Source organism: Notamacropus eugenii, chromosome 4 (genome assembly GCF_028372415.1).
Source record: "Notamacropus eugenii isolate mMacEug1 chromosome 4, mMacEug1.pri_v2, whole genome shotgun sequence".
NCBI lineage: Eukaryota > Metazoa > Chordata > Mammalia > Diprotodontia > Macropodidae > Notamacropus > Notamacropus eugenii.
In genome coordinates, this window is record NC_092875.1 from 4856528 (window position 1) to 4881034 (window position 24507).

The 24507-nt window shown below is 41.1% G+C and overlaps 1 long non-coding RNA gene across 1 annotated transcript in view; it reads right to left on the reverse strand.

Annotated features, from left to right (window-relative positions):
• Window positions 1-24507, reverse strand: part of LOC140498863 (uncharacterized) — a 55277-nt gene that overhangs the window by 2580 nt on the left and 28190 nt on the right. The window lies entirely within an intron of this gene.

Genomic DNA, 24507 nt, shown 5'->3' on the forward strand with positions numbered 1-24507 from the left:
TGGGGGTGTGAGGGGGCATCAGCCCAGCTGGCTGTGCATGTCCCTGCTCTAACTCTTGGAATCACTCATGAGTGATATCTCTGCTGCGCTGGGACAAGAACTCCCAACACCCCCATGTCTTCCCCCTGAAAGACATGCCCTGCTCATCGACCTGTGACCCCAGAGGTGTGACCATAGGGGTGGATAAAACAAGCCTGCCTAAGGCATATATTTGAATTCAGCCCCTCCCACCCAAAACCCAACCCAGGCTTCAGGAAGAGGATAAGAGGGACTTGGAAGAGGCCAGTCCTAGCTGTGTGCTGTTTGGGGAGCAGAGATCTTAGGGTCCTCGGCACCATGGCCTGGCTTCCTGTCTGTCTCTTACTGCTCACTGTGTGCTCAGGTCAGGGCTGCCCTCAGAAACCTCCTTGTTCTGCTCCCTCATTCCTGCCCTTGGCCTCTCTTCTGAGAATCTCTCAGTAACTTCTCCCTTTCTCCTTATTCTAGGGCATTAATGTGTGTCTGTATTTCCAGGTTCCTTTTCCCAGGCTGTGCTGACTCAGTCATCCTCCATGTCTGCATCCTTGGGAGCCACAGCCAAACTCACCTGCACCCTCAGCAGTCAGTATAAAAGCAATGCTATATATTGGATCCAGCAGAGCCCAGGAAAGGCCCCTGGGTATCTCATGTATATCACCAGCAGTGGAAGAGTAGGCAAAGGTGAGGGGATCCCTGATCGCTTCTCTGGCTCCGGCTCTGGTGCTGACAGGTACTTGACCATCAGCAACCTCCAGCCTGAGGATGAAGCCGATTACTACTGTGGCATATATTATGGTAACAAGTATCACACAGTGATACATTCAGCAAAGAAGTGAAACAAAAACCTGCCCTGCCAACCCAGGCCCAGCTGCACGCCTGACCCCAGGCTTCTGACACTGTCTGATCTCTCATGGCTGTGTCAAGTCTTTCTGGATCTTTCCTTCTTTGTCTTTATTTTCCTGAATCTATCTCTGGGTCTCTCTGTCTGTTTCAGTAGAAAAAATTACGTGATGTGCTTGAGTTCACACTTAGAGTAAATGACTGAAGTGAACCTTCAACCCAGACCTTTTGATCTCAGGATCAGTAGTTTCCTTCATGTCCCAGATGTGGACTCTGAGCAGACTGAGCCCAGGAGGGCTTTAGCTGACCCTTGGTATAGACATGAAATTCACGAGACTTGAACAACACACACCTCTTATTCCTAGCCAACTCAGCAGTTCCTACATGCAGATAGCTGCCCTGAGTCAATCAAGGCTGGCAAATGAAGATCAGCTTACCAATGTCCATTTTAGATACACATCTTTCTGTCTGCCCAGAGGGATGGGGAGAGCCCTGACCTGGGCATGGGTGCTTGAATCAAAATGAATCTAGTCAACAACCTTGTGTGCCTCTCCAAAGGACTGAATCAGGGTTGGCTTATGACAACGAGATTTCCAAAAAAGCATTGAGCCACAGTCATCAGCGTCTATGTTCTCACCATGATAAACCTTGATGATAACAAGAAAAAATTTACAAAAATCTGGAGACGCGGATCATGAAAAAGAATGAGTTCGTAACTGGGTGACTTTAACATGAGTGTAAGCCCAGACTATCAGACATAGCACAGATTCCTTATTGGAAGGGAGTCAGAAAAAGCAATAGCAAGAGGCACTAACTACTGAAGACTTTTCATCTCATGACCTTCTCATCACCAACAATCTCTTCTCTTTACCTAAATACCCGAGAAATTCATGGATTAATCCTCACAGCAAATATGGGCATTGAATGGACTATATCACTGTAAGGAGAAGTCTTAGGATGGGACAGAGATGAAGGTGAAGTGCAGGACTAATCATGGACTTAACCTCTCCAAGGTAAACATTTGCATTCAACAAAAGCAGCAACCTCAAGAATGAAAAAAGCTACCAGAAGATATATTGTCTACAAATTAGAGAGCTTCTCTGTGCCCAAATAGTTAGCCCCTGATTTGTATTTGAAATTGAGTCAATGCACTTTCGGTAAGAGTGGAGCAGAAATGGAATGGGAACCTTTCAGTGTTTTGATGTATAGCACCACATTGGTACGTCTGTGTCAGTACACTCTCAACCATCAGGACTGGTTTGATGAAAATGGTGGAGAAACTTAAAAGCTGGTAAATGGAAAAAATGAGAACTCTACAAGGCCTACCAGCAGCATAGCTCCTCCATCTCTAAAAGGCAGCATTTAACTCTATCAAGCTAATATTAATAATCCAAGCCTTTTAACAATGTCCTGAAGGCCATTGGCCAAACACCTGTGGTGCATCCCAATTGCAGTGTTGATGCTTTCACACTGATCAGTGATAAGGACATGATTCTGAAGAGAAGGACTTCCATAGTGCTCTTAACAGACTATCATCAACCAATGCTGAAGCCCTTCACCATTTCCCTCAGGTTGAAGTCAGTCCCTCTCTACTGAACTTCCAACTGAAGAAGAAGTCTTGAATGCCACTAAGTTCCTCTTGTGTGGCAAAATGCCTGCTGCTGGATCTATTCTAGCTGAGATTTACAAGAGTGGGAGTTCACTGCTCATGCAAAAGCTGACTGCAATGTTCTGGATTATATAGGGAAAGGTTATCCCCAGGAGTTCAAACTTTTCTCCTCTGTCCTTCTCTATTAAGGAAAAGGAAATGATGTGTCCTGTGACCCACAGAAAGGTTTTTTCTCTTACTCACTGTTGGCAAGATTCTTGCTGGAGGCCTCATTAACTGACTGATTCTTCACCTGGAAGATGGCTACCTACCTGAGACCTAGTTGGACTTTAGAAAGGACGAAAAAGAATTGACAATTTGATTGCTGCCCAACAATCCCAGTAGAAATCCTGGGTGCAAAACAGAGGCCTGTCCACAATGTTCATCGAGCTTACCAAGGCCTCAGAGGCTATCACTCACAAGGACTTCTGGAAGAAATGTGGTTGCTTTGAGAAGGATCGTATGACAATTTCACAAAGCCATGCTTGAACAGATTCTGGATAATAAACAATGCTGTCGAACCTTCCCAGTCACCAAGCAGGGTGGTGTGATTTTTCCCATGCTTTTTGGCATGATGTTTTCAGCAATATTATCAGATACCTTCAACAAGGACCAAAACAGCATGAAGGTCAATTACCATGTTCAAAGGAAAGTTAACTTGAAAGTACAGCAAGGCTTCAAGACAAGATTAAAGTGGAGGAAGAATTCATGTTTGATTTGTTAACAAATTGTTGTGCAGACTCTCAAGCTGAGATGCAACACAATATGGGACAATTCTCTGCCATTTGTGTTAACGTTGGCTTAACAATCAACATGAAGAAAACAGAGGTTCTCTAGCAGGTAGCATTAGAGCACTCATGCATGAAACCACCAGTTACAGTAAATGGAGAAATTTTAAATGCTGCAGAGAAGTTCACATTCCTTGGCAGTGTACCTTCCAGGAATGTCCACATGGATGAGAAAGTTGACTCAGAAGGGAATAACAAACTCTCATGCTCATCGTGGAAAACAAGAAATAACAAACACAAAGAAAAAAAAAAAGCTGGACTCCTATTTCTAAAGAAATTTCCTGACCTCCCACAGGGAAGGTCTGAGTTTCTTCCTTATCCTGTGGTTCCTAGCACATCCCTCCACACACACCTAAAGGGAGGAATGACAAGAACAGCAGATTCTCTTTGGATGAGGACATCATGCAAATTCTCATAAGGTCTGAATTTTGAGGCAGTATAAAGATTTCTCCTTCACCACTTTGTCTGAGAAGGGAATCAGTAACAGAATTTGTACAAAGGCTCCAAATACGGAAGGAAACTTGTCCATTACACCTCCTCTGGTCATTGATAGAGGAGGTTCCCTGAGGTTATACATAAAAGTGGCATGTTCGCACCTCACCTCCTTATATTTTATAAGCGGCTGTGGCTTCAGATAATGATCACCCTATATGGTGCAGTTAGAGTCAGTGTATAAGGAAGTGAAGCACACATGGGAGCAAAGGGGAAAAAGAAACCTGAGACTAATGGTCTCACACTTAGTTGAGAGATTGTACAAAGACCTGTGATGAATGCCCAAAGACTGGCTGCCCAGGCATCTATCAGGAGAGCAGGGTAAGCATTCATTCCACTTATTAACATGAAGATTCTCTCCCCTGTTACTGCCCTACTTGAAGCAGGCATTGCTTGAATGTTGCCTTGTATTTCTGAAGCCAAGTCCTGCTCCTGGATCAGAGTAGAGGACTATATAGATGTTTCATTGATTCCTTGATTGGCTGAACAGCCAGGACAGTGTGACTTCTGAGAGTGTGTGTGGGGAAGGATCAATGGATGCCTGGGACCCCAGGCAGAAGGACCACTCATCCTCCATGTGGTGCTGAGAGATGACAAGTTGGGCAAGAAAAAGAGTTAAAGTCCTGGAAGAAGGAATACAGGGTTTCCAATAGCCTCTGAAATTTATCTGTCTGTGCCCAGAAGGGAGAGGCTAGGCTCTGTGAAAGTTTGTTTTATGGTCCAGAGAAGGGGAACCTGTGACGAGTGAGAAGCTAACATTTCTGACCATGGACCACAGGCATGAATGCCTCTCTGCTGCCTGAGTATTGTGAATGCAAGACCTCAGGTCAGAAGAACGGGTCATAGACCAGGGCTGCTCTGGGTACTGAAATCTGCAGGTCAAGGGTTGAGTGTATCTTTGGATGTGGACCCTATCTGGGGCCTTCCTCTGATTGTAGATGAAAGATTTCGGTAAAGAGAATGAGACAGGAAGAAGCCAAAAGTAAATGGAACAAAATGATTGAGGAAGATGTTCCCAGCCCACCCACTGATGGAGGTGGGAGGGGCACAAGTGTCACTCATTGCCTATGGGCTCAGATATTCTCAAGGTATTGATCAGTTGTGCTGACTTCTTTTTTCCTTTCTAAAACAGCACCTTGAAGGTTGGAGCCAAGATGGATGAGTAAAGATAGGGACTCCCCTCAGATCTCTCCAAAAATCTTTCAAATACTTTTTAAAAATAACTCCCAACTATTTCTAGAATGGCAGAACCCACAAAAATAAAACAAAATGAAACAAATTTACCACCTGCATGGTCAAGAGAAAAGATTTGTTGGTCCTCTGATAGACAGGAGTACAGCCCAGAACAGGCCATGCCACAAAGACCCAGTTCCAGCAAAGCCAGAGGAGGTGTCAGGGAACTGAATCACTGGCAGCATTGGTGGTTTTCAGACTTTTCAGCACATAATCCCTAACGACAATTTACAAGGTCCACAGGAGGAGTCTGTTGGTCCTGGATCAGAAAGGAATGCAGTACACCACAAGTTGTGCCAGTCCAGCACCAGTCCCAACAAACCAGAAGCAGGTCTTGGGAGTGGTTGAATCAGTAGCAGCAGCAGCAGCAGCTTATGGAGACCTCAGTCCACAAGCTGAATGTTTGAGAGTCACCTATTTTGACTTCTTGGAGCCAACATGGCAGACTATGCAGTAAGTTCTTCTTGCCTTCACTTATTGACCTTGAAAAGCCCAGAAAATACTGTCCCAGGAAAGTCCTGACTCACTGGACAAAGTGGTGAACTAATTATGGCAGTCTTTTAGCTCTTAAGTCTGGGGAGATTAACAGGAAAGGTCCCTTTTCCTATGGCTGAAGGGGATGAATACAGGCACAGAGTCATCCAGTCAAGCCAGTAACAAGCCCCACCTCAGCAATCCAGTGACAGGTGCTGAGCCCCAGGATGGTGAAGCAGGCAAACTGCAGCAGGAACCTACTCTGGAAAATATAACCACAGTAACAAAAATAGCAATGATTATAATAAATCTTAGATTTACTACATCCAGTCCAACATTCTGTCCTTGCATTAACATTGGGCCACTGATAAGGAAAAAAGGCATACAGATTTCAAAATATTGATCTCCGTATTTTATGTGATAGGTAAGCATTGGAACCCTCATGTCTTTGCACAGCCAGGGGAACTGGCAGATGTCAGCTCAGTGAACCACCACAAGCACTGGAAAACAGAACTCCCCCAACAGCCAAACCTAGGATTGCACTCCCCTACACTTCTTGCACTTGGGGCTAGGGGTCTGGTTACTGACTTGGTGTGCTGGATTATGGAACCTTGCAGCTTCTACATTAAAATATCTGAGAACAGGGAATATAATAATCCATAATGCAAAAGAGCTTGGATCACAATCAAAGATCAACTAGTCAGTGAAATTGTACATAACCTATCAGAGGAGGAGATTGACTTTCAATGAAATAGGAGACTTCCAAATCTTTCTAATGAAAAGGCCAGAGTTCAACAGAAAATCTAATTTTCAAATACAAGACACAAGAGAGACATAAATAGGTAAACAAGGGGGACAAACATCTATTCAGTAAGGGCAAACTGTTTACATCCCTATGTGGAAAGATTACATTGGAAACTCTTGAGAAATATATCTTTATTAAGACAATTAAAATGAATATAAATAGATAGAATATATGGGTTTAAGATGACTTTAATTTGATAACATAAAACTGAATTAAGTGGTAAAAAGGAATTATAAAGAGAAAAGGGGAAAGGGGGAGGCAGAAAAGGAATAATTATATCACATGAAGAAGAAGGGATATTATATCACATGAAGAAGAAAAACTATCATATTACCGTAGAGGTAAAGAGGCTGGCTTTCCACAGTCTCCTCTGAACAAATAGAACACTTGAAATCAATAACCTTAAAGTAAAATGGCACCTCAGAATCTTTATTTTTCAGAGGTGGAAGACACCATAACCCTTGAGAACCAGTACCTCGTTAGAAAATTAACACAAATGTGGGCCTTCCTATAAATCTTTCATAATCAAACTCCCTTTCAGGAGCAGGCCAGTTAATGGGTGCATAAGATCTTCACATTAAGAAGCAAAATTATATTAGCCATAAGGAAAAAGCCATTTATGAATACACAAATGAAGTAGTATTATTACTAAACAAATGCACCAAGTGGTATAGCATCCAGATTCTTAGAGGAGAAGTTGAGGGAGTTACAAGATGACATAGACAGCACTCCAATACTAGTGGAGGCTTCAGCTTCCCCCACTCAGAACAGGATAAATCTATCCCCGCAATAAACAAGAAAGAAGTTAAAGAGGTGAATATAATTTTAGAAAATTGAGATGTGGTAGACTTCTGGAGAAAACTGAAAGGAGATAGGATGGAATAGACCTTTTTCTGAGCAGTATGTGGCATCTACACAAAAATTGACCATGTACTAGGACATAAAACCTCACAATACAATGCAGAAAGGAAGAAATATTGAATGCATTATTTGCAGATCATGATGCAATGAAAATTATATGTAATAAAGGGTTAAGACTAAGAATTGGAAACTAAATAATCTATTCTTAAGGAATGAGTTAGTCAAACAACAAATCATAGGAACAATAGCTTCATCCAGTAGAATCAAATTAATAAGACAACATGCCAAAACTTATGAGAGACGGCAAAAAAAAAAGGATTCTTAGGGGAACATTTATATCTCTGAAGACTTCCCCTGACGGAATGGGCAGATGGAAACAATTAGTTTCAATGGCCACGAACGCTCCTGAAGCATGTGCTGTGGAGCACTTAGAATTTGGGTAGACACTAAGAATGCCAAAGTCATTGGATGCAGCGCCAGACACCACCAGTTCCTTGCCATTGAACTTTGATGATTCTGGAAGAATGAAGGCGATGACTTCATGCACCTGGGCCTCACTGAAATCTAACGTAAGCACAAGTCAGAAGACATCATCCTCCAGTGTTAACATTCTAACCTCCCTCAAAGTCCTGTGGTGACAGTCAAGGACAAAGAAGTGGGTGTAGATACACCAGGAGCTCTAACCGTATCCTTGTAAACAGGTGGCCCAGGCAATAGGGTCATCCTCTCCCCAGAGAGAAGCAGCAGTGGGATTCAGCAGACACCTGGGTGTCTGAGAAATCATTTTGAAGGATTATACTGCTCATCTCCTGATGAAAGAAAGGGACCAGAAATGGTGCCATACTACTTGTCTGTTTCACATGACTTAATTCTGGGTTGCAGACTAAAGAATCTTGGGTTTCTACTTTGTGGTTGGAACACACATGTGCACACACACACACACACACACACACACACACACACACACACACTACAAAAAATTTGCCAAGATGATTCCACTCACCATTGGACCACAGAATGTGCACTGGTTTATGGACAACATGAAATACAGTAGACCTGAAAGACAAAAAGCTTTTGTTGCTAGAGAAGTCAGGAGATTTCATATCCAAATAGCCTGGAGTGAAGCAAGGCTGGCAAATACAGAGCAGCTTACCAATGTCAGGGTTGAATATGTGTTTCTGAGTGCAAACAGTGATGGGGAGAGCCTTGAAGTCAGCATAGGTTTGGGAATGAAAAATGTTCTAGTCAACAAACCTGTTTTCCTGTCAAAAGGAGTGAATGAGGAAGAGCTTATGATAATGAGATTTTCACTTGCAGGAAAGCACCAAGCCACCATAAGCAGGGTATATGCACACCACATGATGAACGTTCTGACATCAATGAAAAATGTTATGAAAACCTGGAAACCTTCATACTCAAAGAGGAAAAGCTAGTAACTCTGGTAACTAACATCAGAATAGGAAAAGATAATGAGACATAACAGGGAGTCTTTGGGAGGAACAGAGCAAGGAAAGGCAAGAGCAAGGGGTACTTCCAACTGAAGACTTGCACATTCCATGACATTCACATCACCAAAAATGTCAACAGAGATGCACTAAAACTTCATGGATAAATCCTCTCAGCAAATATTGGCATTGAATAGCTTATATCACTGTAAGGAGAAGAGACAGGAGGGGACAATGATCAAGGCAATGTGTTTGCACAGACTATTGAACTAAACACAGACATCTTCTACAAGGTAAACATTTGCATTGAACAAAAGCAGTGGTCCCAAGGCAAGATGAGTACCAGAAACCCGAATGTCAGAAGATCAGAGTGCTTCTCCAAGCATGAACAGTTCAAGTCTAACTTGGAGGAAAGCTGAAATAACACATGGCTGACAAGAGTGGAACAGAAAAAGAGTGAGCAGCTTTCAGACATTTGGTGGACAGAACTACATTTATTCCTCTACATCAGCACACTTGCAATCAAAATTTGGTTCATAAAAATGAGGAGGAAATTCAGAAGTCACTAAATGGAAAATGAGAATTCTACAGACTTTACCAGTAGGACATTTCATCCATCTCTGTGAAGGCAGCATTTAACTCCATCTAAAGTAAAGTGTAAGTGAAATTCAGAGAGATATAGGATTCCTAGCTCTGTAAAGAGAGAGGACATTCAGTGGTGTATTGATAGTAACAAGACACAGGACATTTTTCATGCTCAGAAGGCTATTTATGGGCCAAGGACATGTGGTGCATCTCAACTATTCAGTGCTGATAGAGCCACACTCATCAGTGATAAAGAAATGATCCAGTAGAGATGGGCTGACCCCTTCTAAAGGTCCCTCATGAACATCAACAACCAACCTGAGTCATTCACTGTATACCTCAGGTTGAAGTCAATTCCTCTCTAGTCAAACATCCAAATTAAGAAGTAGTTATAAATGTCATTATGCCACTCTTATATGGCAAAGCAGTTGTTACTGATTCTATTCTAGCTGAGAATTACAAATCAGGGTTTCCTCTCCTCATAAAAGTGCTGACTGAAACTTTCTGGGTACTATGGCCAATAGAAGTTGACCCTCAGAAATTCAAAGGTGTTTCCACTGTCCGTCTCTATTAAAAAAAGGAAATAAATCATAGGAGGATCTCTCCCTCTTATCCGTCACTGGTAAGATAATTGCTAAAGTCCTCCTTAGTATGCTGATAATTCATCTGGAAGATACTCATCTACCCGAGGGTCAGCATGACTTCAGGAAAGGCTGAGAAGTGGTTGATATGCTCCTTGCTTCATGGCAATTCCAACAGAAATTCCAAGAGCAGAACACAGGTCTGTACACAAAATTGAGCATGTTCTTTGACACTGACATTGGTGAGAAATTGTGGAAGATTATGGGAAAAAAAGTTAATTGCCCAGAGAAATTCATCAGGATTGTAAGTCAGTTTCACAGTGACATACTTATCTCATTTCTGGATAACGAACAATGTTCTCTTGCTTTCTCAGTCACCAAAGGAGCAAAACAGGGATGTGTGTTTGCTCCAATTCTTTTGAGTATGGTGTTTCCAGCAATATTGTTGGTTGTCTTAAAAGAGGGTAAAAATGTCTTCAAGGTCAGCTACTGCTGATTCCCCGAGTGTAAATTCTCTGATGATAAATAGTTCAATTTGAGAAGGCGACAAGCTCAGATTCAAGTGGAGGGAGAGTTAGGACATGACTTTTTGTTCAAAGATGGTAGCACACTCAATGAAGTCCCAGAGTCTGAGATGCAACAGAGTATGGGTGGATTCCCTCTTCCTTGTGTGAATTTTGGTTTGATAAAAGAGGTTCTCCACCACCCAGCATTTTATCCATATATGGAACCATCAATTACAAAAAGCAGAAAAAATTTTTTTGAGGAAATTATATTTTATTAACTTCTATACATTTCTGTTATATTCCAAAAGAGGTCATATAATGTAGTAAATAAAGATTACATTGTATGTAACTATTTTGATTTATTTATATTTATTTTCTATATATGTGTTTTGAATGAGTAACTGGTGTCTCTTCTTTAGAATGTAAGTTCCTTGTGAGTAGAGATTTTTTCATTCTTTCTATTTATCACCCCAGAACATAACACAGTGTCTAACACATACTAGGAACCTAATAAATGGTTGATTGATTTTGCTTAGTCACATTTATTTGACTATTTGTTTTACATAGAGTGTTGGCCTCACAATCTGGAAGACCTAGATTTTAAGTCTCAGCTCCAACATATATTGGATTAGTGACTTTGGGGAAGCTAATTTATCTTTCCTTGTCCAAACCAACTTTTCAAGATAAAAAGTTGCAGAGCAGGGCTTCAACTCCCTTGATAAAGGAGGTTTCATTAGAGATCCAAAGCAATCCTTCAGTTAATAAATGTTTATTAAGTGGTTATTATATGCCAGTTTCTGTGTTGGATTCTAATCAGACAAAGATAAAATTGGAACAGTTCCTACCCTCAAAGAACTTTATTCTGTTGGTGGTAAACAGTGTATTTATACAAAATGTATAATTTCGAGTAATTTTAGGGAGAGGAAGGAAGTAGTGACTTATGGAGTGGCGGTGTGGGATTAGGCAAAACTTAGAAGGCACTTCTTAAGCTAAGTCATAAAAGAAACTAAAGACTCTAAGTGGGGAATAAATTCCTGATATGAGGGAAAACTTTTTCAAAGAAAAGGAAATTGTAGATGATTTCTTTTTATTATTATTATTTTTTAATGTTTAACAATCACTGCCATACAATTGAGATTTTATCCCCCCCACACCTACCCCCCAGTACCCCCCTCCCTCCCCACGACTGCATACAATTCTGCATAGGTTCTACATATACTTTCCTATTGAGTATATTTTCACTATAGTCATGCTATGTAGTCAGACTAAAATAAATGAAAGAAATCATATAACAAATCAAAACATGATACACAAACACATACACATACACAAACATGATCTGCTATATTTTGCGAATGACTTCCATATTTCTTTCTCTGAGTGTGGAAGGCATTTTCCCTTGAGAACCACCATTGGGATTTTTTTTTTATAAGAAGTTCTTGCGTTATTACAAAATTCCAAGTCTACCAGAAAAAACTCTCGCACACTGTGGTCGTTGCTGTGCACAATGTTCTCCTGGTTCTGCTCCTTTCACTCAGCATCAGATCATATAAGTCCTTCCAGGCCTCTCTGAAGTCTTCTTGTTCATCATTTCTTATGGCACAATAGTACTCCATTACATTCATATACCATAATTTATTCAGCCATTCCCCAATTGATGGACATCCCCTTGACTTCCAGTTTTTGGCAACTACATAGAGTGCTGCTATAAATATTTTTGTACATGTGGGACCCTTTCCCATTTTTATGATCTCTTGGGGATATAGTCCTAGTAGCGATATTGCTGGGTCAAAGGGTATGCACATTTTTGTAGCCCTTTGGGCATAGTTCCAAACTGCTCACCAGAATGGTTGGATGCGCTCGCAGCTCCACCAACAATGAATTAGTGTTCCAACTCTCCCACATCCTCTCCAGCATTTATCATTTTCTTGTTCTGTCATGTTTGCCAATCTTATAGGTGTGATGTGGTACCTCAGAGTTGTTTTGATTTGCATCTCTCTAATCAATAGTGATTTAGAGCATTTTTTCATATGATTATAGATATCTTTAATTTCTTCCTCTGAAAATTGCCTGTTCATATTCTTTGACCATTTATCAATTGGGGAATGACTTGTATGATTATACATTTGAGTCAGTTCTCTATATATTCTAGCAATGAGGCCTTTATCCCCGAGCTTAGCTGTAAAAATTCTTTCCCAATTTACTACATCCCTCCGGATTTTGGTTGCATTGGGTTTGGTTGTGCAAAAACTTCTCAGTTTAATGTAATCAAAGTTATCCATTTTGCATTTCATAATGCTTTCTATCTCTCCTTTAGTAAAGAATTCTTCCCTTCTCCATAGATCTGATAAATACACTATTCCTTGCTTCTCCAGTTTATTCATGGTATCAATCTTTATACCTAAATCATGTACCCATTTGGACTTTATTCTTGTGTACGGTGTCAGGTATGGGTCTATGCCTAATTTCCGCCACACTGTTATCCAGTTTTCCCAGCAATTTTTGTCAAATAATGAGTTCTTATCCCAGAAGCTGGGGTCCTTGGGTTTATCAAAAGGAAGGTTGCTATATTCCTTGCCTACTGCATCTTGAGTGCCAAGTCTATTCCACTTGTCTACCTCTCTGTTTCTTAGCCAATACCAAGTGGTTTTGATAATTGCTGCTTTATAGTACAGTTTGAGGTCTGGTAGCGCTAGGCCACCTAGCAGAAAAATTTTTAATGCTGTGCATAAGTTCAGTTACCTTGGCAGTACACTTGCCAGGAAAGTCCACATAAATAACAAAACTGACTGAAAAAGGAATGGCCAACTTTAGAACTCATCATGGAAAACAAGAAATAAAAACCACAAAGAAAAACCTGACCTTCTACTACACAGGCTATTTGTTGAACTCCGGCAGTGAAGGTATGCTTCTCCTCCTTATCCTTCCAAAAATAAAGAAGAAGGATGAGAGCACCAGATTCTCTTTAGCTGAGGATACCTTAGGGATGCTTCCCATTTCTGGCTCCTCAGAAAATCAAAAGGCTTCTCTCTTCCACCTCTTTGTCAGAGACAGCAACTAGTAACAGAATGTGGGCACAGACTCCAAGCAGAGAGCAAGACCTTACCATTACACCTCCTCTGGTCCTTCTGAGAGGAGGTTTCCCAAGGTCTTACACATGGAGATGGTTTTAGCTGGACATAATGGACATGGTTCCACTTCACCCCCTTATATTTTAGAAGGTGTTTTATCTACAGACAGTCCTGAGATAATATAGTACAGTTAGAGTCAGCGTATAAGGAAGTGGACTACACATTGGAGGACAGATGAAAAAGAAACCTGAAACTAATGACCTCACACTTAACTGAGAGACTGTGCAAGGTCGTCTATGGAATTCATAAAGAAGGGCTTCCCAGACATTGATCAGGGGAGCAGGGTAAGCCTTCATTACACCTATAAACATGAAGATTCTCTCCCTACTAGATGCCCTCTTTGTAGAAGGGATTGCTTGGACGTTGTCTTACTACTTCTAATCTCAGAAATTGAAAGGGTTTCCCAAGGTTGTAGCCTAGCCACAAAAGCTGTCATGATCAGTACCATGTCAGGGAGGACAACAAAGCATTGCTCTGTCCTTTAAGTTCTGTTACCACTAGATGGCAAGGTGTTTTGGAAGGAAACAAAACCCAACCCATTGTCTCCTGATAGAAAGACAATGTCAAGTACAGATAGTCCAGAAGTGCAAAGAGGGCAAAACATGAGGCCATGAGAAATTAGCTGAAGATATAGGCATTCTTGTTACACAAAAATACTATTTCATTTTACGATTTTTATACAGAGTGTTTACATTTATTCCTTTTGTGAATAACACTTTCTTAACGAATTACATGCAAAAAAAAATCCTCAACATTCATTTTTTTTTAAATTTTGAGTGCTAAATACACTCCTTTTCTCTTTTTCTTCTGCAATCCCTGAAACGACAGGCAACTTGATACAGGTTATAAATGTGAAATCATGCAAGACATATTTCTGTATTGTGAAAGAAAACACAATAGATTAGGGACACAAGGCACTCTAGTCAGTGATTACAGCAATCTACTGTTTATAAACACAAAGATCTCAGCTTCTGCAATAAGAACTCATGGTCTGACAAAAACTGGATAATATGTTGGAAACCTGGGTATGGAGTAATGCCTGACACAGTATACAAGAATAAAGTCCAAATGGGTGCAGCAGTAAGCATCCCAATATATACAGAGGGCCTGCTATCACAGATTCTTAGATGTGCATTTATACAAGGAAAGCAACTTTCAAGGGGTTAACAATCACTTTAATCAAGTACATGTATCATTCCTTTAAGCACATCTATCAAGTACATATATCATTCAGTTAGTTCAAGAAGTCAACACCCTGAATTTCAAAGGATTTATAGAGAAATCAAATCATCAGCAGACATGGCTTCGTCTGCCTGAATTCAATAGACAATTGAATCACAACTGCTTTAAAATCGTCACCAGAGAGGGAAGTATGACATCTGGGTTCTCAAAGTAAGGGGGGTCCTTAGTGGCTTCCCACAGTCCTCATCTGTCATTCAAACATTCTTTCCAAAAACAAAGGCCCAAAGTAAAACCTCAACTCAGAATATTTACACACCTTTTAGATACAGAGGGTATCACATCCCTGGGACTCAGTGCCTCTATAGAAAAAACTATATTTGTTTCCTCCTACAAAACAATTCCCCTAAAAAGCTTCCCAAAATAAGCAGCCCGATCAGTGGATGGGAAAGATCTTCTATCACATTAAAATAATCAACAGACAAATACACAGTTTCTAGTTAAAGAAACTCTTGTTTTTGCACTTTACTACTTGTAAAGGTTCTTGATTGAGAAAGGCAAGATTCAATGAGAGGCAATTGATTATACTTAAACGAAAACAACAAAGATCCTATTTTGATTCCATCACAATTGGTACACAATGTAGATATAAGGCTAATACTATAAACAAATTAGGGTAACAGGGGATGGTTTGTTGGTCAGATTTATGGAGAACGGAATCATTTTTTTTTACCAAAGAAGGGATAGAGAACATTGTGAAATGCAAAATGGATAACTGTGATTACACCAAATGGAAGGGTTTTGGACAAACAAACCCAATGCAATCAAGATTAGGAGGGAAGCATAAAATTGGAAAAGAATTTTTACAACCAGAGTCTGTGAAAAACTCAAATTTGCAAAAATACAAATCATTTCCCAATTGATGAATGGTCCAAGAATTTGAGCAGGCAGTTTTCAGAGGAAGAAATTAACGCTATTTAAAATCTTATGAAAAATGCTCTAAATCACTATTGATTAGAGAGATGCAAATCAAAACAACACAGAGGTACTATGTCACATCTATCACATTGGCTAATATGACACACAGGAAGATAATAAATGTTGGAGAAGATGGGGAGAGTTCAAATAATAATTCACTGTTGGTGGTGCTGTGAGATAAACCAACCATTGTGGAGAGCAATTTGGAACTAAACCCAAAAGGCTACAAAAATGTGCACAACCTTTGACTCAGGAATATCCCTTCCACAGCTGTATCCCAAACAGATCATAATAATGGGAAAAGGTGCCACATATACAAAAATATTTATAACACCTATCTTTGTGGTGACCAACAAATGGAAATCCAGGAAATACTCATGAATGTGTAGAAACTAACTGACACTGCATGCCATTCTGAGGAGAGAGGCGGTAAGGGGGGGAAAATTCAAAACTTATGGAAGTAATTGTTGAAAACTGAAAATAAATAAATTGATGTAAAAATAAAGGGAAAAAAGAAAGAAAACACAGAGGAAACAAAACAAAAAACCACGAGAAAAACGAAGTGAATATAGTCTGAGATGATCTGCATTCAGATTCTACTTCTTTGTTTGTTTCTGAACATAGATAGCATTTTTCTTCTTGAGCTTTTCAGATTGTCTTGGATCCTTGTCATGCTGGGAGTAGCTAAGTAACTCAAAGTTGATCATTGTATAATACTGCTGTTATCGTGTACAGCACTCTCGTGCTTCTGCTCACTTCACTTTGCCCCAGCTCATATAGCTCTTTCAAGGTTTTTCTGAAACAGTCATGCTCATCTTTTCTTACAGCACAATAATATTCCGTAACAATCATATATCACATTTTGTTCAGCTATTCCCAATTCATATTCTCATTCATTCCTCAATTTACAATTCTTTGCCAAAATGAAAGAGATGCTAATATATTTTTCCACATGTAAAATTTATCCAATTTTCTTTATCACTTTGAGATACATACTTAATAGTGGTATTGATGGGTCAATGGGTGTGAACAGTTTTATACACTTTTGGCTATAGCTCCAAATTGCTCTCCAAAATGGTTGGATCAGTTTACAATTCCACCAACAGTGTATTTCATTCTCACCAACATTTGTGTTCTCTATTGCATCTGCCAATTTGACGGTTGTGAGGGGTACCTCAGAATTGTCTTAATTTGCATTCTCTAATCAATCTTAATTTTAAGGAGTGGTGGGGAGCCTCTGGCCTAGTAGCCAAAAGGAATGCTAAAGAGATTAAGAATCTTGCCCACTCAGATGAGCCAACCTGGTAGAAGCTACAAACGTCACATCCGTGGGGGAAAGACAGGAGGCATCATCTGGCAAGAACGTCAAACACTATCAACACCTTGACTACTCTCTCATCTAGGAAGATGAGGACAATGGTATAGAATTTCAAACCCCAAAGCCAAAAGGATAGCAATGCTCCAAGCCCAGCGTCCACAGTCATAAAGTTCAGATACAACCTTGTGGAGATGCAGCCTGGCAACTGCACATACAGTTTCCCCAAAGGCTTCAGCTCTGTGAAATGGTTCCCACCACAAAGTGATATAATTCTATAATAAAAGTGAAGGTAAGGGAAAGCCATGTCCTCTGCTTTGCTGCTACAGCCTTAGGACCATGGGACCTTTCCATCTGACCTACAGCTGAAATCCTCTGGGAGGAAGTGAGCTCCTTTACAGCAAAAGCTGTCTTCATTTTCCTTCAGATCCCCAGTACTCAGTGTGGTGCTGCCATAGTAAGCAGTTAATAAACACCTATGTGTTCATTCGTTCCTTGTGGCTTTTACAAGATACTAGTGGCTGAGGTTGGAAACGCAAGCACTTCTCCATCAGAGTCTGTCCAATAAGTTTCTACTTGGGTGTAAAGATGAAAAAAGTCACCTGAAAGGCACCTATGACTTTTAAGAACTGACAGAGCTGTTACTTGAAGAAGTGACATCTATGTATGTGTAAAATATGTCATAGCCTTTGGGAAGACTCTGAAAGAGCATGAGGGAAGAAGCTGAAAGTGTTGGACCAGTTGAAAGCAAATAGCCAATGACTTTGAAAGGAGTACTCCTAGAGCAGTACGAACACTGTTATGGGTTTTGGTCACACTAAATCACAGGAAGACGGGAACCCAGTGTAGACAGAAGTGCCCCTGACTTGACTACATCCAAAGACCCTTTGAGATCTCAGGAGCTTGGTCCATTTTCCTCACCATTTGTTAAAAGTCATGGTGCTATCACCAAACCACTAGATGTCTGCACTTGAGTGTATGAGAATGAAGAGTAATGAAGCAGGAGAAGAGGCAAAGCTTGGTGTGAAAAGGAACCAAGTCTGTGGGTGATGACTTGAGAGTCAGAGACACCCAGCGTTCAGGACATGGTCGCTTCCACACAGAGGACCCAAGACTCTCCTCTTCTGAATCAATCCATCCTTTTATCTTGTCCTGCTCCAAGGACAGATGTTGGTTTAGAGACCTGGTGGGCAAGAAGCAGGGATCTTGTTCTTTTGTGGGCCCCTGAAGTTGTCTTAAAAGGGTGGGGTGGACTGGGGGTTGGCAGCCAGAACGTGGCATTGTGGGCCTAGTTTGGGACAAGTAGTGATGGGATGGGGACCTTAGGGGTCTAATCTAGGGATAAGCCCAGCTGGCTCTGTCTATGACTGCTCTGACAGTTGGGATCATTCATGTGTGATATCTCTGCGGGGCTGGGCCAGGAAATCCCAACACCTCAAGCCTTCAACCTGAAAGACATGCCCTCCCCATGAACCCATCACCTCAGAAGTATGACATGGGGAATGGTTAAGAAGAGACTGCAAAAGGCACAGATTTGTATTAAGCCCCCTCCCACTCAAAACCCAGCACAGACTTCAGGGAGAGGATGAGAGAGTCCTGGAACATGCTAAGCCCAGCTATGTGCTGTTGGAGCACTCTGAACCATGTCCTACCCTCTTCTCTGCCTCTTAGTACTGACTGTTTGCTCAGGTCATGGTTGCCCTCAGAGCCTTCCATGTCCTGCTCCCTCATCCCTGCCCTTGATCTTTATGATGAGGACCTCTAAGCACCTTCTCCCTCTCATCTTCTTGGGCAATATTGCATTTCTTTGTTTCTAGTTTCCTTTGATCAGCCTTTACTGACTCAGGCACCCTCCATGTCTGCATCCCTGGGAGCCACAGCTAAACTCAGCCATAGTCTGAGCAATCCATGTAGCATTTTCAGAATCGAATGGTTCCAGCATAGCAGAGGAATGAGCCCTTGGTATGTTATGAACGTCACCAGAAGTGGAGGAGGAATGAGGGGTAAGGGGATCCCTGATTGCTTCTCCGTCTCCAGCTCTGGGGCAGACAGATACTTGTCCATCACCAACATCCAGCCCGAGGATGAAGCTGCTTACTAAAGTAGAGTAAATTATGGCACTGATAGTGGATGCTTAACACAGTCATACATTCAGTGAGAAAGTAAGACATAAATCTCCCAAGTCAACCCAGATCCAGATGGAAATCTGGCCCCAGGCTTCTCATACTCTCTGAACTGCCAGGGCCAGGTAAAATCTTTCTGGTTCTTTCTGTCTCTTTCTTTATCTCTCTGACTCTGTCTCTGTCTATGTGTCTGCAACCAGATATTTTGATCTCAGAACAAGTACCTTCCCACAAATACAACATGTGCACTCTGAGGAGACTGAGCCCAGGGGAACCTTTAGATAAACCTTGGGGTTTTGGGTTTTGGCCAGAGTGGAGGGGGACATAGGAAGATCCTAACATGACTTAGATGCCATAGCTATGGCCCTGCATCCTCTCCTTAAGAGTCGTTTGTTTGTCCAAGATAACCCTTAGACACTTGGCAGAGCATGACCACAATTGTCAGGCATTGTGCTAAACTCTGGGAGTACAAAGACATAGACAATCCTGGATTTCAAAGAGCTTATAATCTAATAGTGGAGGCAAAATACAAACAACCAGGTGCTGTGATGCTGTAGACAAGCTAAGTGGAGGCTGTCCATGGATTGAAAACTCAGAGGGATTGTGAAAGGCTCTGGGAGAGGGAGATTTTATCACGGAATCCAAGGTACCCAAAGAATCAGACATGGGAAGGCAGAGCCTTCCAGGCATAGAGGCCAGTCAGTGGAAGACATCAGAGGAGGGAGATGGAGAGTCTAGTGGAAGGAATAGCAAGGGTCACTTTCTATGAAAGACTTCCCATCACAAATACTGTCTTCTGTTTACTCAAATGCAATAAAATCTCGTAGATAAGTGCTTGCAACAAATATTGACATTTAATAGACTATGGCTTTATTAACAGAAGAGAGACAGGATGGGACAGTGATGAAAGCAATGTGTGACACAGAGTGCTGGACTAAACGTATACTTATCTTCTCCAAAGTAATCATTTGTCCTCAACAGAAGCATTGACCCAAGGCAAGATGACAACCAGAAGACTGAATGTCAGCAGGTAAGAGAGCCTCGCCAAGCAGGCCCAGTTCATGGCTAACTTGGAGAGAAAGCTGTGCCATGACGTGGTTGACCACAGAGCAGCACAAAAAGAGTAAAATGCTTTCAGAGATTTGGTGGACACCACCACTTTTACTCCTCTGGGTCAGCACACTTGCATTCATCAAGATTAGTTTCTTAAAGTGATGGGAAATTCAGAAGCTGCTAAATGGAAAATGGAAATTCTGCAGACTTTACCACCAGGATAGCTCATCCATCTCTGAGAAGGCATCATTTAACTCCAAAAGAAATAAAATGCAAGTCTTAGAGAGATGCAGGATTTCTGGCTCAAGAAAGAGAGAGGAAATTCAGTTTTATGCTGATAGTTACAATCCAGAATGCTTTTATGATACCCTGAAGGCTATTTGTGGGCTCAAGACATGCATCTGGATTACTCAGTGCTGATGGAGCCACATGTATCAATGCTCAGGAAATGATTCTGGAGAGCAAGGTTGAACACTTCTATAGACTTCTCAAGAAACCAGCAACAACCAGTGCTGAACTCATTCACTATATACTTCAGGTTGAAGTCAATTCTTCTCTAACCAAACATTCAAAAGAAGAAGAGGTTTTGAATATAAAAACTTGACTCTGATGTGGCAAAAGACCTGGTTTTGATTCTATACTAAATCATTCCCTCTTTTAAGAAGGGATTGCTTGGATGTTTTCTTATTATTCCTGATGCCTAGAACTATGTGGGATGGACAAGGGGTGATTATATAGGTGTTTCTTTGATTCATTGATTGAATGAAGAGCCAGGACAGTGTGACCTCTGACAGCATGTGTGGGAAGGAATCAAAGGAGGCCTGGTACCCCAGGCAGAAAGGCTTTTGGTACTCCATGAGATCTAGAGGCAACATGTCAGCTGAACTGGGTCAAGAAGAACTGCCAAGAACTTCAGGCATGCCCACCCGACCTCTGCTCATGCTTCTGAAGTCCTGGGTTTGACCTCAGTATGTAGATGAGAGAACAGATTTAGTCCTTGTCCCTCCTTCCTCCATATATGGAAATGTCAGGATTGTAACTCTGGCAGGGTCTGCCATGATTCCCTTCAGGGCGAATATTTGAAAATAGTGGAAAGTCCAAAGGGTATCTCTTTGAATGTATCTGGGCAAAGTAGGGCAAAGTAATTGTGGAGTAGGGTATAGGGGCCACAATGATGCTTGAGCATTTGAGGTTCATTTGTCCTGGAGAGACAGAAAAGAAGAGGAGCCATATCTGGATCTGGAAAATGATGTCAGGAGCAGAAAACAAAAAGGATCTTTCTTCCCAAAGCTCCTAGAGAAGAATGAGATGGACTGCGGGCTGCAGCAGGAGCTTGCACTGGCAATGTAACAACATCACTCATAAGATATTAATGATTATAATAAAGTTTTTAATTTCTCCATTCAGTAAATAACTCTGATCTGTCAGGAACTGTGGGCCACTGAAAAGAAAAAAGCCCCACAGACATCAAAATGTTGATATCCATACTTTCTGTGATAGCTAAGGATTGGAAGTAAAGCAGAAGCCCATCACTGGAAGAACTCCCACACCAGCTGTACTTGGGTAATGTAATAGAATATCACTGAATGGAAAGGAAGGACGTGTGTGACACACAGAAAGAAATATGGAAAGATCTGTATGACCTGATGTGGAGTGAAGTAAGCAGAGCCACGAAAACAAGATACACAATGATAACAACAGTGTACATGATGAAGACAAGACACCAAAAAGGCAAAGGGAAATGGAACAAAATGATGGAGTCAAATGGGCCCTGAAAGAACAGATGGGAATACCTTCCCAGACCCCTCCTTTATGGAGGTGGGAGGGGCACAGGTGTTACTCATTGCACATGGGCTCATACATTATCAAGTTATTGTTCAGTTCTGCTGACTTTTTCACTATTCTTAAAAGAAAACTGTTTGTCACAGGGGATATCTCTCAGGGAGGGGGAAGGGAAGAGCAATAGATTCATGGGATACTATGGGATTCTTGGGAAACAGAAAACATCAACAAAAATAATTTATGAAAAGGCAAAGAGAAACCAGCACACAGAAATTAAAAGTTTATGGACACTGGATGATCTACCAGCCATTCGAATCATGCCATGGATTCCTTGATGAGTTTCACTAATTTTTTCCTGAATCTTCAGAAGATGAGCTGATACTTTCCTCGCTTGTTCAATTAGAAAATGCAAGAAGTTGAATGGAAAAGAATAAAAAGATGGAATTTTGTTCTCAGATGGATTCAACCTCCACCCCATCTTAGAAGATTAGAACAAGGCAACCATTAAAACAAGAGTAATGTTAATAGTACTCTCAAATTTCCACTGATTTTCAATAGTAAGGGGGAGTGATGTGGACAGTTATCCATGACAAAGACAAGGTGTGTTATTCAAGGTCATACATGAGGTGAGGAATTTCTGTGCCTTTAGACAGCTGTTCTAGCAAGATACTAAGGAATAAAGCAAAGACCCAACCACGGTCTTCAGTGCAGACAGTCCTGATCTCCAAGGTGGGCAAACCATGAGGGCATAAGAAATAGGCTAAAGACATAGACACTCTCCTTATACACCAATGTTTTATATTTATGAAAAAAATGCTTACATTTATCCCATTTTGAGTTAGTACTTATTTTTCCCAATGACATTAAGAAACATTTTCAACATTCCTTTGTTTTGAAATTTTGAATTCCAGATTCACTCCTTTTCTCTTTCTCCAGCTCTTTGAGATGGGAAACAAGTGATACTGGTTATTCATGTAAGATCATGCAAAACATATCTGTATATTATTCATATTATGAAGGAAAACACACACCAAACAAAACTGAATTAAAGGAATAAAATCAAGGGAAAACAGTCTGATTTGATCTGCATTCAGACTCCATCCATTTTATTCTCTGGAGGTACATAGCCTGTGTCATCACACCAGGATTCAAGATGTCCTTAATAACTTATTAAATGGCAAGAAGTTGTAATTTCTAATTCTAAGCATCCCGGAAAGCTGAGGGAAAGACTAGAAGCAGCATGTAACAGGCACGTCATCCCAATGCCTCTGCATTGATCACCATCTCCCCACAGACTCTAAAAGAGACAACAGAGGACCCTGAACAAAGGAGCTTTGGGAACAGCAGTGCTTCATTCCTAGTGTCGACCAAGATCCCACAACTATTCTTGAGGGAGAGATCATTTTGGATAAATGACCACCATCCATAACAACACCAGTAACAACTGCTTACCAACAATCCCCAAAGGGATGACAACCAAAAATGATCAAGGAGTAGTGGGATTCCCCACATAAGGAATCTCTATATCTATCACAGTTCTTAGAGCTGTCAGGCCTGGGAATACCTCTTGTGGAGGAGCGGTAGTCATCCTCAGTAACTGTCAAACAACTACTACCCATAACTCAGATGAGCCAACCTGTCAGAAACCACTACCCCATCTCAAGGGGAAAGATAAGAGGTAGCATGTGCCAAGCATGTGTGATTGCAATCACCACCTTGACCAGCCTCTCCCCAATCATAAGGGCAATAATCCAGAATTTTGAACATTGCAACCAAAAGAATAGCAATGCTCCTGGCCCAGGATCCATGGTTATAAAGCCAAGACACAACCTTGTTCAGATGCAACCTGGCAACTGTTCCTAAGGCATTACAGTCACAACTTACAAAGACCGAGGAAAGAAGGCTCTGGTTTCCAAAAGTTTCAACTGGATAAAATGGTTCCAACCAAAAACTGATAAAATTTTAGGAATACAAGCGACCTCAAAGAAGAGTCAAGACCCTCTGCTTTGGAGCTACATACTCATAATCATGAAACCATTCCATCTGACCTGCATCTGAAATCCCACAAGGAAAGGAAAGCTACTTTAGAACAGGGAATGTCTATTTTCCCTTTGGATTCCCAGTCTTCAGCATAGTGCTACCACAGGAAGAATTTAATAAAGGTTTTTGTGTCCCTTCATTCCTTGTGGTTATTTCCAGTTCCCTATACCCGAGGTGGGAAAAGCAAGCATTTCTTTGTCAGAATCTGTCCAACTAGATTTTTCTGGTTTGCACAGACGTCCCATCCACTGTGAAGGCACCCATCAACTTTAAGGAGTGATAGGACCATAATTTGGAAACCTAACCTCTGTGTATGTGCTCATGACATCAGAACCCTCGGGAAAATTCTGGCAGAGCAAGAGGATAGGCCTGAAGAAAATGGCTAGTGACTTTCATGGAACAATCCCGAGAGTAATACACACAATCTCTCATTAATTTAGGCCACATTATAACAGAGAGATGGGAATACATGCCGAGTGTAGACAGAGTGGTTATGAGTTCACTACATCAAAAGGCATTTTGAGATCTCAGGATGGTGGTCCATTTCCTTCACGATTCTTTAAAGGTTATAGTGTTTTTACCAAACCACTACATGTCCTCACTTGAGCATATATGATTGAAGAGTAATAA